The sequence below is a fragment of the Mytilus californianus genome, unplaced genomic scaffold (genome assembly GCF_021869535.1).
Source record: "Mytilus californianus isolate M0D057914Y unplaced genomic scaffold, xbMytCali1.0.p SCAF_40, whole genome shotgun sequence".
Lineage (NCBI taxonomy): Eukaryota > Metazoa > Mollusca > Bivalvia > Mytilida > Mytilidae > Mytilus > Mytilus californianus.
The window spans coordinates 60,333-77,468 of NW_026262691.1; the positions used below are offsets into that span (position 1 = coordinate 60,333).

The 17,136-nt window shown below is 36.0% G+C and overlaps 1 long non-coding RNA gene across 7 annotated transcripts in view; it reads left to right on the forward strand.

Moving 5' to 3' along the window:
- LOC127699776 (uncharacterized) overlaps positions 1-7,450 on the forward strand; it is a 31,660-nt gene extending 24,210 nt beyond the window's left edge. For 4 of the 7 annotated variants that reach the window (XR_007981198.1, XR_007981199.1, XR_007981197.1 and 1 more), the window contains 2 exons: positions 2,256-2,598; positions 5,138-6,065. This is a non-coding gene — a long non-coding RNA (uncharacterized LOC127699776). The other 3 variants (XR_007981200.1, XR_007981196.1, XR_007981195.1) reach the window with 3 other exon arrangements.
- Positions 7,451-17,136: the final 9,686 nt, after the last annotated feature.

Below are 17,136 nucleotides of genomic sequence, written 5' to 3' on the forward strand. Positions count from 1 at the left end.
AAAGCTGTTAATAAAAAGTAAATATCAATATTAAGTCGGTATGACAGCAAAAATTGCAAACTATGGAGAAAATGACCTACAATATAAAGAAGCGATTGATTCAATGGTCGATGTCATTTCAAGAATGTTCTCATGTTTATCATCACTCACTCAAGAATTTTTAAATAGTTTAGATCCTCTGTAAGAGCTTTCATCTAGAAAACAACTGTAAACATAACATTTGGAAACAATGCTTTAAAAGCTGTTTTTATAAAGTTCAAAATTTCCTCTCTAAATAAGTTGAACAACATAATTGTTGGTAAACTTTCTTCATTATTTTATAGCATGTAATCGACAGTAATCAAAAAGTAATGTAATTATTTTTGATAAAGTAATCGATCGCAATTCAATAGCAATCGATTACATTCAAAAATCAGAGTAATCGATCATTAATCGAATACATTTGTCAGTAATCGTGCCCATCCCTGAAACCAATATTTGGAGTAATACTAGTAAAAAAGACTATGAATTTATCATATATGAAGCTCCAAAAAAAGGGGGGTTGGTCTTGTCAACCCTCGCATAATCTTCCTCTGCAAATTATTTTTAAATCTATTGCTGTACAATGGAGCCTATGGGAATACAATCCTAGTTTACATCTCAATAACCGAAAATCAACTTATATTTTCCAGTATAATATATAGACATGATAGATATATATCATGTAAATAAATATAATGCTTAACGTGTTTATATATATTTTTTTATAACTTAATTTGTTTGTTTGATTGTTCTGGGAGAAAATTTTTGTTCATTTAAAAATATAGGACAACAGAGTTGGTGTATGTGGGTTCGATTCCCACCCTAGGCATTCATTTATATTGGCTGGTGCAAAGTGGGCAGTTAAGCTTAGTGGCTCCGCACTGACTCTGTTGTTCCTATGTCAAATATTTCAGGCAGCCGCGGACAGGTTTTGCGCTCTTTCTATTTCTTGAAGAAGTCCAGATACAACAAAACCATGGTATGATTCTTAAAATTATATTATAGATAGCTATGTTATAAATTTTGGTTATTGAGATTTATACTGGAGTTGCATTACCGTAGGGTCTATTGTACAGCTATATAGGTTAATTAAATTAAAGACATTTCATCTCTGTTTTTAGACCACAATTTTTGTCCCGCCTGCCTTGAAAGTAAGCGAGACTTAGGACACTAAGGTATAACTATCCAGCGGTGGCATGAACTATTTGTATACAGCTTTTATATTTCAGAAGGTAGAAGACCTGTATGCTTCATATCTTGTATGCAGATACCTTATGTTAGGAAGTTTTCTTCTGCCATATGTCCATTGTCCTTTACTTCATTTTCATGGTTCAGCGACTGCTTGAAAAAAAGTACAGTTTTCTCACTTATTACATTGTATTATGAGTTATAGGTCCTAGGACAACTGTATTTGGTTTATTGGTTCCTTGCAAGATCTGCATGACAGCCAGACAGAGTTCACCTGACATTGACCTAATTTCATGGATCAGTGATCAAGGTTAAAAGTTATGTTAATAGGTCTGTATCTCAAATACTATAGGCATATAATGATTGTTATTGGTACATGTCAGTCTGACAGGTTTCATCTGACCTTGACCTCATTTTCATGGTTCATTGTCAATGTTAAGTTTAGTGTTTTGGTCTGGTTTTCAAGTATTATAAGCAATAGGTCAACTATGTTTGGTGTATGGAATTATCTGTTTACAGTAGACTCCAGCAAATATTAGTAATATGGCAACTATTTTTATACGACCGCAAAAATTAAAATTTTTTTGGTCGTATATTGGTTTGACTTTGGCGTTGGCGTTGGCGTCGTCGTCGTCGTCGTCGTCGTCGTCGTCCGAAGACACATTTGTTTTCGCACTCTAATTTTAGTTTAAGTGAATGGATCTCCATGAAGTTTTACCATAAGGTTCAATACCACAGAAGGAAGGTTGGGATTGATTTTGGGGGTTATGGTACCAACAGTTAAGGAATAAGGGGCCAAAAAGGGGCCAAAAATAAGCATTTTTATAACTTTCAGACATAACTTGTGTGTTAGTGTATGGATCTCTCTGACATTGTACCACAAGGTTCCATATCACAAAGGGAATGCTGGGATTGATTTTGGGGGTAATTGCCGCAAATTTTAGGAATTAGGGGCCAAAAAAAGGGGCAAAAAACAAGCATTTTTCTAGTTTCATGATAATAACTTGTGTGTAAGTATATGGATTTTTCTGAAATTGAACTAAAAGGTTCCATATCACAAAGGGAAAGCTGGAATTGAGTTTGGGGGTAATTGCTCAAAACGTTTAGGAATAAGGGGCCAAAAAGGGGCCAAAAAAAGCATTTTTCTAGTTTCATGACAATAACTTGTGTTCAAGTGTATGGATCTCTCTGAAATTGTACTGCAAGGTACCATACCTCAAAGGGAAGGCTAGGATTGATTTTGGGGGAAATTGCCTCAAAATTTTAGGAATTAGGGGCCAAAAAGGGGCAAAAAACAAGCATTTTTCTAGTTTCAGGACAATAACTTGTGTGTAAGTGTATGGATCTTTATGAAATTGTACTACAAGGTTCCATATCACAAAAGGAAAGGTGGGTTTGAGTTTTGGGGTAATTGCCCTAACTGTTTAGGAATTTCGGGCCAAAAAGGGGCCTTAAAACAAGCATTTTTCTAGTTTCCAGACAATAACTTGTGTTCAAGTGTATGGATCTCTCTGAAATTGCACTGCAAGGTACCATACCACAAAGGGAAGGCTGGGATTGAGTTTGGAGGTAATTGCCTCAAAATGTTAGGAATTAGGGGCAAAAAACAAGCATTTTTCTAGTTTCAGGACAATAACTTGTGTGTAAGTGTATGGATCTTTATGAAATTGTACTACAAGATTCCATATCACAGAGGGAGAGCTGGAATTGAGTTTGGGGGTAATTGCCTAAAAATTTAGGAATAAGGGGCCAAAAAGGGGCCAAAAATAGCATTTTTCTAGTTTCCAGACAATAACTTGTGTTCAAGTGTATGGATCTCTCTGAAATTGTACTGCAAGGTACCATACCACAAAGGGAAGGCTGGGATTGATTTTGGGGGTAATTGCCTCAAAATTTTGGAATTAGGGGCCAAAAAGGGGCAAAAAACAAGCATTTTTCTAGTTTCAGGACAATAACTTGTGTGTAAGTGTATGGATCTTTATGAAATTGTACTACAAGGTTCCATATCACAAAAGGGAAGCTGGGTTTGAGTTTGGGGGTAATTGCCCTAAACGTTTAGGAATTTGGGGCCAAAAAAGGGCCTAAAAACAAGCATTTTTCTAGTTTCCGGACAATTACTTGTGTTCAAGTGTATGGATCTCTCTGAAATTGTACTGCAAGGTACCATACCACAAAGGGAGAGCTGGAATTGAGTTTGGGGGTAATTGCCTAAAAATTTAGGAATAAGGGGCCAAAAAGGGGCCAAAAATAGTATTTTTCTAGTTTCCAGACAATAACTTGTGTTCAAGTGTATGGATCTTTATGAAATTGTACTACAAGGTTCCATATCACAAAAGGAAAGGTGGGTTTGAGTTTTGGGGTAATTGCCCTAACTGTTTAGGAATTTCGGGCCAAAAAGGGGCCTTAAAACAAGCATTTTTCTAGTTTCCAGACAATAACTTGTGTTCAAGTGTATGGATCTCTCTGAAATTGCACTGCAAGGTACCATACCACAAAGGGAAGGCTGGGATTGAGTTTGGGGGTAATTGCCTCAAAATGTTAGGAATTAGGGGCAAAAAACAAGCATTTTTCTAGTTTCAGGACAATAACTTGTGTGTAAGTGTATGGATCTTTATGAAATTGTACTACAAGGTTCCATATCACAAAGGGAGAGCTGGAATTGAGTTTGGGGGTAATTGCCTAAAAATTTAGGAATAAGGGGCCAAAAAGGGGCCAAAAATAGCATTTTTCTAGTTTCCAGATAATAACTTGTGTTCAAGTGTATGGATCTCTCTGAAATTGTACTGCAAGGTACCATACCACAAAGGGAAGGCTGGGATTGATTTTGGGGGTAATTGCCTCAAAATTTTTGGAATTAGGGGCCAAAAAGGGGCAAAAAACAAGCATTTTTCTAGTTTCAGGACAATAACTTGTGTGTTAGTGTATGGATCTTTATGAAATTGTACTACAAGGTTCCATATCACAAAAGGGAAGCTGGGTTTGAGTTTGGGGGTAATTGCCCTAAACGTTTAGGAATTTGGGGCCAAAAAAGGGCCTAAAAACAAGCATTTTTCTAGTTTCCGGACAATAACTTGTGTTCAAGTGTATGGATCTCTCTGAAATTGTACTGCAAGGTACCATACCACAAAAGGAAGGCTGGGATTGAGTTTGGGGGTAATTGCCTCAAAGTTTTAGGAATTAGGGGCCAAAAAGGGGCAAAAAACAAGCATTTTTCTTGTTTCAGAACAATAACTTGTGTGTAAGTGTATGGATCTTTATGAAATTGTACTACAAGGTTCCATATCACAAAAGGAAAGGTGGGTTTGAGTTTTGGGGTAATTGCCCTAACTGTTTAGGAATTTGGGGCCAAAAAGGGGCATTAAAACAAGCATTTTTCTAGTTTCCAGACAATAACTTGTGTTCAAGTGTATGGATCTCTCTGAAATTGCACTGCAAGGTACCATACCACAAAGGGAAGGCTGGGATTGAGTTTGGGGGTAATTGCCTCAAAATGTTAGGAATTAGGGGCAAAAAACAAGCATTTTTCTAGTTTCAGGACAATAACTTGTGTGTAAGTGTATGGATCTTTATGAAATTGTACTACAAGGTTCCATATCACAAAGGGAGAGCTGGAATTGAGTTTGGGGGTAATTGCCTAAAAATTTAGGAATAAGGGGCCAAAAAGGGGCCAAAAATAGCATTTTTCTAGTTTCCAGACAATAACTTGTGTTCAAGTGTATGGATCTCTCTGAAATTGTACTGCAAGGTACCATACCACAAAGGGAAGGCTGGGATTGATTATGGGGGTAATTGCCTCAAAATTTTTGGAATTAGGGGCCAAAAAGGGGCAAAAAACAAGCATTTTTCTAGTTTCAGGACAATAACTTGTGTGTTAGTGTATGGATCTTTATGAAATTGTACTACAAGGTTCCATATCACAAAAGGGAAGCTGGGTTTGAGTTTGGGGGTAATTGCCCTAAACGTTTAGGAATTTGGGGCCAAAAAAGGGCCTAAAAACAAGCATTTTTCTAGTTTCCGGACAATAACTTGTGTTCAAGTGTATGGATCTCTCTGAAATTGTACTGCAAGGTACCATACCACAAAGGGAAGGCTGGGATTGAGTTTGGGGGTAATTGCCTCAAAATTTTAGGAATTAGGGGCCAAAAAGTGGCAAAAAACAAGCATTTTTCTAGTTTCAGAACAATAACTTGTGTGTAAGTGTATGGATCTTTATGAAATTGTACTACAAGGTTCCATATCACAAAAGGAAAGGTGGGTTTGAGTTTTGGGGTAATTGCCCTAACTGTTTAGGAATTTGGGGCCAAAAAGGGGCATTAAAACAAGCATTTTTCTAGTTTCCAGACAATAACTTGTGTTCAAGTGTATGGATCTCTCTGAAATTGCACTGCAAGGTACCTTACCACAAAGGGAAGGCTGGGATTGAGTTTGGGGGTAATTGCCTCAAAATGTTAGGAATTAGGGGCAAAAAAACAAGCATTTTTCTAGTTTCAGGACAATAACTTGTGTGTAAGTGTATGGATCTTTATGAAATTGTACTACAAGGTTCCATATCACAAAGGGAGAGCTGGAATTGAGTTTGGGGGTAATTGCCTAAAAATTTAGGAATAAGGGGCCAAAAAGGGGCCAAAAATAGCATTTTTCTAGTTTCCAGACAATAACTTGTGTTCAAGTGTATGGATCTCTCTGAAATTGTACTGCAAGGTACCATACCACAAAGGGAAGGCTGGGATTGATTATGGGGGTAATTGCCTCAAAATTTTTGGAATTAGGGGCCAAAAAGGGGCAAAAAACAAGCATTTTTCTAGTTTCAGGACAATAACTTGTGTGTTAGTGTATGGATCTTTATGAAATTGTACTACAAGGTTCCATATCACAAAAGGGAAGCTGGGTTTGAGTTTGGGGGTAATTGCCCTAAACGTTTAGGAATTTGGGGCCAAAAAAGGGCCTAAAAACAAGCATTTTTCTAGTTTCCGGACAATAACTTGTGTTCAAGTGTATGGATCTCTCTGAAATTGTACTGCAAGGTACCATACCACAAAGGGAAGGCTGGGATTGAGTTTGGGGGTAATTGCCTCAAAATTTTAGGAATTAGGGGCCAAAAAGTGGCAAAAAACAAGCATTTTTCTAGTTTCAGAACAATAACTTGTGTGTAAGTGTATGGATCTTTATGAAATTGTACTACAAGGTTCCATATCACAAAAGGAAAGGTGGGTTTGAGTTTTGGGGTAATTGCCCTAACTGTTTAGGAATTTGGGGCCAAAAAGGGGCATTAAAACAAGCATTTTTCTAGTTTCCAGACAATAACTTGTGTTCAAGTGTATGGATCTCTCTGAAATTGCACTGCAAGGTACCTTACCACAAAGGGAAGGCTGGGATTGAGTTTGGGGGTAATTGCCTCAAAATGTTAGGAATTAGGGGCAAAAAACAAGCATTTTTCTAGTTTCAGGACAATAACTTGTGTGTAAGTGTATGGATCTTTATGAAATTGTACTACAAGGTTCCATATCACAAAGGGAAAGCTGGAATTGAGTTTGGGGGTAATTGCCTAAAAATTTAGGAATAAGGGGCCAAAAAGGGGCCAAAAATAGCATTTTTCTAGTTTCCAGACAATAACTTGTGTTCAAGTGTATGGATCTCTCTGAAATTGTACTGCAAGGTACCATACCACAAAGGGAAGGCTGGGATTGATTTTGGGGGTAATTGCCTCGAAATTTTGGAATTAGGGGCCAAAAAGGGGCAAAAAACAAGCATTTTTCTAGTTTCAGGACAATAACTTGTGTGTTAGTGTATGGATCTTTATGAAATTGTACTACAAGGTTCCATATCACAAAAGGGAAGCTGGGTTTGAGTTTGGGGGTAATTGCCCTAAACGTTTAGGAATTTGGGGCCAAAAAAGGGCCTAAAAACAAGCATTTTTCTAGTTTCCGGACAATAACTTGTGTTCAAGTGTATGGATCTCTCTGAAATTGTACTGCAAGGTACCATACCACAAAGGGAAGGCTGGGATTGAGTTTGGGGGTAATTGCCTCAAAATTTTAGGAATTAGGGGCAAAAAAGGGGCAAAAAACAAGCATTTTTCTAGTTTCAGGACAATAACTTGTGTGTAAGTGTATGGATCTTTATGAAATTGTACTACAAGGTTCCATATCACAAAAGGAAAGCTGGGTTTGAGTTTGGGGGTAATTGCCCAATACGTTTAGGAATTTGGGGACAAAAAGTGGCCTAAAAACAAGCATTTTTCTAGTTTCCAGACATAATAACTTGTGTTCAAGTGTATGGATCTCTCTGAAATTGTACTGCAAGGTACCATACCACAAAGGGAAGGCTGGGATTGAGTTTGGGGGTAATGAATCATAAGGGGGTTCAAAAAATTTAGTGGAGGGATTTTTTTTTTTTTTAAATTTTCCATTTTAAATTGATTTTTTTCTGATTTATATATAAAAGCAAATAATAATGATATGGTTTGAATAGGTAAATTAAAATTTTTAAGTTCTTAGACCACATTCATTCTGTGTCAGAAACCTATGCTGTGTCAAATATTTAATCACAATCCAAATTCAGTGCTGTGTCAAGCTTGAATGTTGTGTCCATACTTGCCCCAACTGTTCAGGGTTCGACCTCTGCTGTCGTATCAAGCTGCGCCCCAGCGGAGCATTTTATATAATTTGGTGTAATGAATGACTGTTAGGTGTACATGTCTGTCTGGCAGGTGTAATCTGACTTTGTACCCATTTTCATGGTTCATTGGTCAATGTTAAATTTGTGTGTTTGGTCTGTTTGGTCAATTACCATAAGCAAAAGGTCAACTTTATTTGGTGTTTTGTAAGGTGTTTATGTCTGCCTGACAGGATTTATCTGACCTTGACCTCATTTTCATAGATCTTTAAATGTTAATTTCATTGCATACTTTTAGTTAAGTCTTTATTTTTAAGACTTTCTACATAAAATCAATGGTCAGTAAAGCAGGCGAGACATTTCAGCATGTCAACTCTTGTCTTTTTATAACCCTCCTATGCCATTCATTCATATCAAGTTGGTGGAAGTATTTTTGTCTCGCCTGAAAAATATCAGAAAGCGAGACAGGAATTGATTATCCAGCGACGGAGAAGGCTCACTGCTCCAGCTTCATTGTCAAAAATTGTTAAGTTTTCTGATAAAGTTAGTTTGATAGGAAATACTTGTAATAGATTATTGATATTGTGTATGAACTTGCATCTGTTACCAGTACATATCAGTTTGACAACTAATTCAAGGCCCTGCCCCCTAAATCATGGTCTAGTGACTGAATAGTTAGCAATTCTCTATGTAATGTTTTCTGCGTAAGTTACTTTGATAGGAACTACTTGTGATAGATTAATGATATTTTGTATGAAGTTGCATTACTATCAGTTCATATCAGTTTGACGACTATTTTGAGGCCCTGCCCCCTAGGACAGGGTCCAGTACTAATCTAACTAGCAATTTTCAATGTTAAGTTCTATGCTTAAGTTAGTTTGATTGGATCTACTTGTGGTAGATCAATAATATTTCAGTTTGATGACTATTTCGAGGCCCTGCCTCCTATTTCATGGTCCAGTGACTTTGAGTAGATTATCAATTTTCAATGTTAAGTTTTTCTGCTTAAGATATATTTATAGGAACTGCTTACAATAAACAACAATATTTTCTATAATGTTACATTATTGTCTGTACATCTCAGTTTGTCAACCATTTTCAGGCCCTGCTAACTAGATCATGGTCCAGTGACTGAATTTATAAGCAATGTTGCTGTCCATCAGATTTTTCTGAATTTTATGCCTACAGGAGAGACATATCTCTGTGTCAACAGTTTATTAATTTAGTGTTAGGGTAAGACCCCTATATCCTCCAGCTGACTGAGTGAATCCAGATTCCCTCCGACTAGGTCAGGACCCAAAAATAAAAATTGTCACTATTTCGATAATTTATCACTTAGGCTAACCATTCTTAATTTTTATGCCCCCGCCGTAGCAGAGGGGGCATTAAGTTTTACCCTTGTCCGTCTGTACGTCCGCCTGTCCGTCCGTCCTTACGTCCCAAAGTTGGTTTCCATTCTCTAACTTTAGTTTGCCTCAACCAAATGTGTTGAAACTTATACACAATGCTTATTATCACTAAATACAGATCAAGTTTGAATTTTGGTGCCGTCACTTTTACTGAATTATGTCCTTTACAAATGGAAAAATTGTTAAATTTTTCTTTTTTTTTCTTCTAAATATCAAGTCATTTTTATCTTCCTTTGTCCATGATTATAGTTGAATCAACTACAATCAATGCTTTATACAATGCAATGTTTAATTTTGCCTTCCACTGATAAAACACAGATCAAGTTGAATTTGGGTAGTGTCACTTTAACCATTATTGAGTTATGCCCCTTTATAAATCGAAAGATTGCAAAATTTTTAGTTTCCATTTTGTAACTTAAGTTTGCCCCAACCAAACATTATGAAACCTATACACAATATTCATTACCTCAAAACTAAGATAATGCAAATTTTTTTTGTTTCCGTTCTCTAACTTTAGTTTGCCTCAACCAAATGTAAGAAACTTATACACAATGCTTTTTACTACATAATATAGATTAAGTACGAAATTTGATGGCGTCACTTTTACCATTCTTGAGTTATGTCCCTTTATAAACATAAAGGTTGCTGAATTTTTCGTTTCCGTTCTCTAACTTTAGTTTGTCTCAACCAAATGTTATAAAATTTATACACAACCGTTCTTGAGTTATGCGTGTTTACAAATAGAAAAAATTGCTGAATTTTTAGTTTCTGTTCTCTACTTAAGTTAGCCTCAACCAAATGTTATGAGACTTACACACAATGCTTATTACCACAAAACTCAGATCAAGTTCAAATTTGGGTAGCATCACTTTTACCGTTCTTCATTTATGTCCCTTTATAACTATATGATATGCAAGCGGGGGCATCATCTGTGTTTACATGTGGACAAAATCCACATTTATTTTTCTATAAACTCTGAATATGTAGCTTTCAAATGATAGTTCACCGATAACTGTTTATTCTTTGGTTTTTTTTTGGAAAAAAGATAACATTTTATGAATCCAATAAAAAATTAGATTCCTGTTTGCTGCATATACCCCTGGTTCTAAAAAAATTTTTGTTTTTTTTTTACTGTGCCACAAAACTGCAATATTTGTCTTTTTCCCACTAATAACTTTATTTCTTAAAGTTTTTATCCAAGATTATGTATAGTTTGTTAAGAATCACTTTTTTTCACCCTATAGATAAACTCATCATAGATACCAGGATTGAAATTTTGTATTTGTGCCAGACGCGCGTTTCATCTACAAAAGACTCATCAGTGATGCCCGAGGAACATTCAAAACGAAAAGTCCCTAATCAAATGGCAAAATCAAAGCTCAAACACATCAAATGAATGGATAACAGCTGTCATATGTGTATTGGAATTAATAACTTTTTTGTACATTTATACTAATGTAATCACATAAATAGAAGGTCTAAATGTTTGGAAAAATATCACTCCAGAATATTCCGGACCAGATAAGAAATACAAAAAAATCGGAAACATGAAAAGCTTCTTACTTTTATCACCATGTGATATATATTGGAATATTGATGTTTTATAAGAATGCCATAGGAGTATATTATACCTCAAACGAATGCATAGGGCCCCTGTTACATGCCCGAATCCTTACGTATTCTTAATTATGTGAACGTAACCTAAAAAGAATTTTACTCAACCCTTACTCCCCATTTGGATAGCCAGACGCCAATATTGACCATACCAACCCCTGATCTTTTTACCCTATGGACCAAGCGGAGCATTGCAAAGGCCTTGGTTAACTATAAGACACTTTTTTCTAATAGAAAAGGCGTGTCCTCAAGCAAAAAATAAGGTGAACAAACCAAAAATGCTAAAAAAGCAACATACAGGCAATATCCCATAATAGTGAATACCTTCCCTCGGTACCACTAATGCATGCCATAGGGGTATAGTATGGCCCAAACAAATGCTGAATGTCCCTGTTACATGCCTGAATCCTTACTTATTCTTAATTATGTGAACATAGGCCAAAAAAAATTAAAAAAAACCCTATCCCTTAATTGCATGGATAGGCAGATGCCAATGTTGACCATACCCACCACAGATGTTTTGAAGTACTCATCAACTGTACCTCAAGAACAGACCATTCAAACCACTTACACCTAATTCTGATAAATATTGATGTGTATTACCATCCAAAATGTTGGACAGGCTTTGTCTACTTGAGATGCACATCAACTGTACCTCAAATACAGACTAATTCAATCTACATAAACGCTGATATAATGAATATTATTGTATAAAACCATCAAACTTTACAAAATTTTGTCTACTTGAGGTACACTTCAAGTGGACCTCAAGTCAAGACCAATTAAATGTACACATTTTTTTGGTCAAACTAAAAAAAGTTAAAAAATTGGAAGCTGTTAAAAGAATTCAAGACCCCTTTAACATAAAATTGTCCATATTTTGAGTTTTCTATAATTTTGCTATAATTTGTCCCAAAAGTAGTACACCACACAGTAAAAATATGATTGAGAAATCCCAGGTGGGATTTTTTTATTTTCCATTTACTGTCTAAAAGAAGTGCACTACGAAATAACTGTGTTCTCCGACCTATTAGTTGAAATGACCCGAGGTAACCAACCTCAATATATGTGTTAGGTGACCAGAGTTAACCAAATTGAATACGTGTGTAATGTGACCAGGGCATGATTGTTAGGTGACCAGAGGTAAACATAGTCAAGAGATGTCCAAGGTGACCGGAGTTAACCAAAGTACATATAGGTGTAAGGTGACCAGGGTTACCAATGTCAATATGAGTGTAAAGTGATTAAAAGTAACAAAAATAAATACATTTATTAGGAAATCAGAGGTAAACAAGATAAACATATTTGTTGATAAGGTGGCTAGACAAAACCGACGTTTATATCTGTGTAAGGTGACCAGAGGAAATTTAAGTCAATATCTGTGTAAGATGACCCAAGGTAACTTGCATCAATATATGTGTTTGCTTACCAGAAGTAACCAAAGTGAATGATTGTGTTATGTGAGCATTATTGTAAGGTGACCAGAGGTCAACATAGTGAATATATGTACAAGTTGACCAGAGGTAACCAAATTAAATGAGTATGTAATGTGACCAGAATATCATTGTAACTGGACCAGAGGTAAACATAGTCAATATGTGTCCAAGGTGACCAGAGGTAACCTAAGTCAATATATAAATAGCGGTGTAAGGATACCAGAGGTAACCATAGTCAATATTGGTCTTGGAACAGTTATCTTCCCTTGATTTTCGTTGTCTACGAATATAGTCACTAATGTGGACAGTGTGTTACTTGCTATTTCTTTTATACCCTTTCGAAATTAATTTCTGCATGTTTTATGCCTCAAATAGCAAGTAGGGGGATGAAACTACATTGTGAAATGTTTGGGTCATGAATTTTAAAGTAAGGTATTGATTTGGTCCAACTAAAAAAGGTTACAAATTAATATCTCGGAAGCTGCCAAAAGAAATCAAGATCCCTTCAACATAAAATTGTCCATATTTTGAGTATTCTATAATTTTGCTATAATTTGCCCCAAAAGTAGTACACCACACTGTAAAAATGTTATTGAGAAAGCGCAGGTGGGATTTTTTTGATTTCCATTTATTGTCTAAAAGAAATGCACTACGAAATAACTGTGTTCTCTGGCGTATTAGTTGAATTGACCCGAGGTAACCAACGTCAATATATGTGTTAGGTGACCAGAGTTAACCAAATTGAATACGTGTGTAATGTGACCAGGATATGATTGTAAAGTGACCAGAGGTAAACATAATCAAGAGATGACCAAAGTGACCGGAGGTAACTAAAGTACATATAGATGTAAGGTGACCACGGTTACAAACGTCAATATGAGTGTAAGGTGATTAGAGGTAACAAACATAAATACATTTATTAGGAAATCAGAGTTAAACAAAATAAACATATTTGTTGATAAGGTGGCTAGACAAAACCGACGTTTATATCTGTGTAAGATGACCAGAGGAAATTTTAGTCAATATCTGTGTAAGATGACCCAAGGTAACTAATATCAATATATGTGTTTGGTGACCAGAAGAAACCAAAGTGACTGATTGTGTTATGTGAGCATTATTGTAAGGTGACCAGAGGTCAACATAGTGAATATATGTACAAGTTGACCAGAGGTAACCAAATTAAATGAGTATGTAATGTGACCAGAGTATCATTGTAACTGGACCAGAGGTAAACATAGTCAATATGTGTCCAAGGTGACCAGAGGTAACCTAAGTCAATATATAAATAGCGGTGTAAGGTTACCAGAGGTAACCATAGTCAATATTGGTCTGGGAACAGTTATCCTCCCTTGATGTTATTGAGAAAGCGCAGATGGGTTTTTTTTTATTTCCATTTATTGTCTAAAAGAAATGCACTACGAAATAACTGTGTTCTCTGGCCTATTAATTGAATTGACCCGAGGTAACCAACGTCAATATATGTGTTAGGTGACCAGAGTTAACCAAATTGAATACGTGTGTAATGTGACCAGGACACGATTGTAAGGTGACCAGAGGTAAACATTGTCATGAGATGATCAAGGTGACCGGAGGTAATCAAAGTACATATAGATGTAAGGTGACCAGGGTTACCAACGTCAATATGAGCGTAAGGTGATTAGAGGTAACACAAATAAATACATTTATTAGGAAATCAGAGGTAAACAAAATAAATATATTTGTTGATAAGGTGGCTAGACAAAACCGACGTTTATATCTGTGTAGGGTGACCAGAGGAAATTTTAGTCAATATCTGTGTAAGATGACCCAAGGTAACTAACATCAATATATGTATTTGGTGACCAGAAGTAACCAAAGTGAATGAATGTGTTATGTGAGCATTATTGTATGGTGACCAGAGGTCAACATAGTGAATATATGTACAAAGTGACCAGAGGTAACCAAATTAAATGAGTGTGTAATGTAACCAGAGCAATGTTTTTTAAAGGATACATTACTTTAGAGAATGCACCTGAGTGTCTTAAAAAATTAAATAGATTACAATTCATCCATCATCTATCCCTATATCAATCTTCGATCTTGATTTAATCAGCTTGTTATGTCTTATTTTTATTCATTATCTTAAGTCATCATCGATATCGAGTCGACATTGCGATTTCATGTTTTTTCATTGGTGTCGTCATCAAAATCTACATCTGGTTATGATGTGAGTGTATAAGTTGATCGGTATCGATTCGATATTGTGTCGACATTGTCTATATCGACGATATCGACATCTTGGTATGTCTTGGACATGTATGTCCAAACTATCGACAGGCTTTGTCTGAACATTAACTGAACCTCAAGTACAAACCAATGCAACTTACAAACACTCAACTCTGATGAATATTGATGTGTATTACCATCAAAACTTTCGACAGGGTTTTTGAACCTGGAGAACACATCAACTGCACCTCAAGTTACAGCTCATTTCAATCTAGATAAACCTCACTTTAATGAATTTTGATGTGTGTAACAATCAAAACTTTCTACAGCTTTTTCTACTTGAGGTACACAAAAACTACACCTGAAGTACAGACCAGTTCAATATACATACACCTAACTTTGATAAATATTGTTGTGTATTACAATCAAAACTTTCGACAGGCTTTATCTTCCTGAGTAACACATCAACTGTATCTCAAGTACGGACCAATTTATTCTACATACACCTCACTTTGATGAATATTAATTTGTATTACCATCAAAACATTCGACAGCTGTGTCAACTTGAGATACACATCAACTAAACCTCAAGTAAAGACCATTGCAACATACATACACCCAACTTTGATGAATATTGATGTGAATTACCATAAAAACTGTCGACAGGGTTTGTCTACGTGAGGTACAAATCAACTGCACCTCAAGTACATACCAATTCAATCTTCATAAACCTCACTTAGATGAATATTGCAGTGCATTACTATCAACACTTTCGACAGCTTTGTCGACTTGAGGTGCACATCAACTGCACCTCAAGTGCAGACCCGTCTATTCTCCATACACCAAACTCTGATGAATATTAATGTGTATTACCATCATACTTTCGACAGGCTTTGTCTACTTGAGGTACACATCAACTGCACCTCAAGTACAGACCAATGCAAATTACATACACGGAACTCTGATGAATATTGATCTGTATTCCCTCCAAACTTGGTTTTTTTACCTGAGGTACACATCAACTGCACCTCAAGTACAGATCTAGATAAACCTCACTTTAATTTGATGAATATTAATGTGTATTACAATCAAAACTTCCGACAGAATTTGTGTTCCTGAAGTACACATCAACTGAATCTCACGTACAGACCAATTCAATCTACATACACCTCACTTTAATGGCTATTGCTGTCCATTACAATCAAAACTTTCGACAGCTGTGTCGACTTGAGGTGAACATCAACTGCATCTCAAGTGCAGACCGACTGCATCTACATACAGCAAACTCTGGTGAATATTGATGTGTATTTCCATCAGACTGTCTACAAAAAAGTCTTTGAAATTGAAATGGAATAAACGTAAATTCGGCAATTTATCAAACATAGTTTGTGGGACAGATTATCAAAGCTAATTTGACTTAACGTACAATGAAAAAGATTGAAGCTAAAATCGGTTTCATGTCGAAATTTTAGATCGGAATACACATCAATATTCATCACAGTGAGTTGCATGTAGATTGAATTGGTCTGAACCTGAGGTATAATTGATGTGTACCTAAGGTAGAAAAAGCCTGTCGAAAGTTTTGATGGTAATACACATCAAAATTCATCAAAGTTGGATGTATGTAAGTTGCATTCATCTGTACTTGAGGTACAGTTGATGTGAACCTGAAGTAGGCAAAGCCTGTCCAAAGTTTGGATGGGAATACACATCAATATTCATCAGAATTGGATGAATGCAATTTGCATTGGTCTGTACTTGAGATACAGTTGATGTGTACCTCAGGTAGACAAAGCCTGTCCAAAGTTTTGATGGTAATACACATCAATATTCATCAAAGTTTGGTGTATGTAAGTTGCATTGGTCTGTACTTGAGGTGCACTTGATGTGTACCTCAAGTAAACAAAGCTTTCGAAAGTTTGGATGGGAATACACATCAATATTCATCAGAGTTGGGTGAATGCAAGTTGCATTGGTCTGTACGTGAGGTACATTTGATGTGTACCTGAAGTAGACAAAGCCTGTCCAATGTTTTGTTGGAAATACACATCAATATTCATCGGAGATGGGATTATGTAGATTAAATTGGTCTGTACTTGAGATACAATTGATTTGTACCTCCAGTAGACAAATCCTGTTGAAAGTTCTGATGGTAATACACATCAATATTCATCAGAGTCGGGTGTATGTAAGTTGCATTGGTCTGTACTTGAGGTGCAGTTGATGTGTACCTCAAGTAGACAAGTTCTGTCGAAAGTTTAGATGTTGATACACATCACTTTTCATCAGAGTTGGGTGTATGAAGAATGAGTAGGTCTGTACTTGAGGTACAGTTGATTTGTACTTCAAGTAGACAAAGCTTTCGAAAGTTTTGATGGTGATGCACATCAATATTCATCAAAGTGAGGTGTATGATCATCGATTTGGTCTGCACTTTAGGTACAATTGATGTGTACCTCAGGTAGAGAAAGCCTGTCGAAAGTGTTGACGCTTAATACGCATCAATATTTATCAAAGTTGGGTGTATGTACATGGAATTGGTCTGTACTTGAGATACAGTTGATATGTACTTCAAGTAGACAAAGCTTTCGAAAGTTTTGATGGTAATACACATCAATATTCATCAAAGTGAGATGTATGTAGATTGA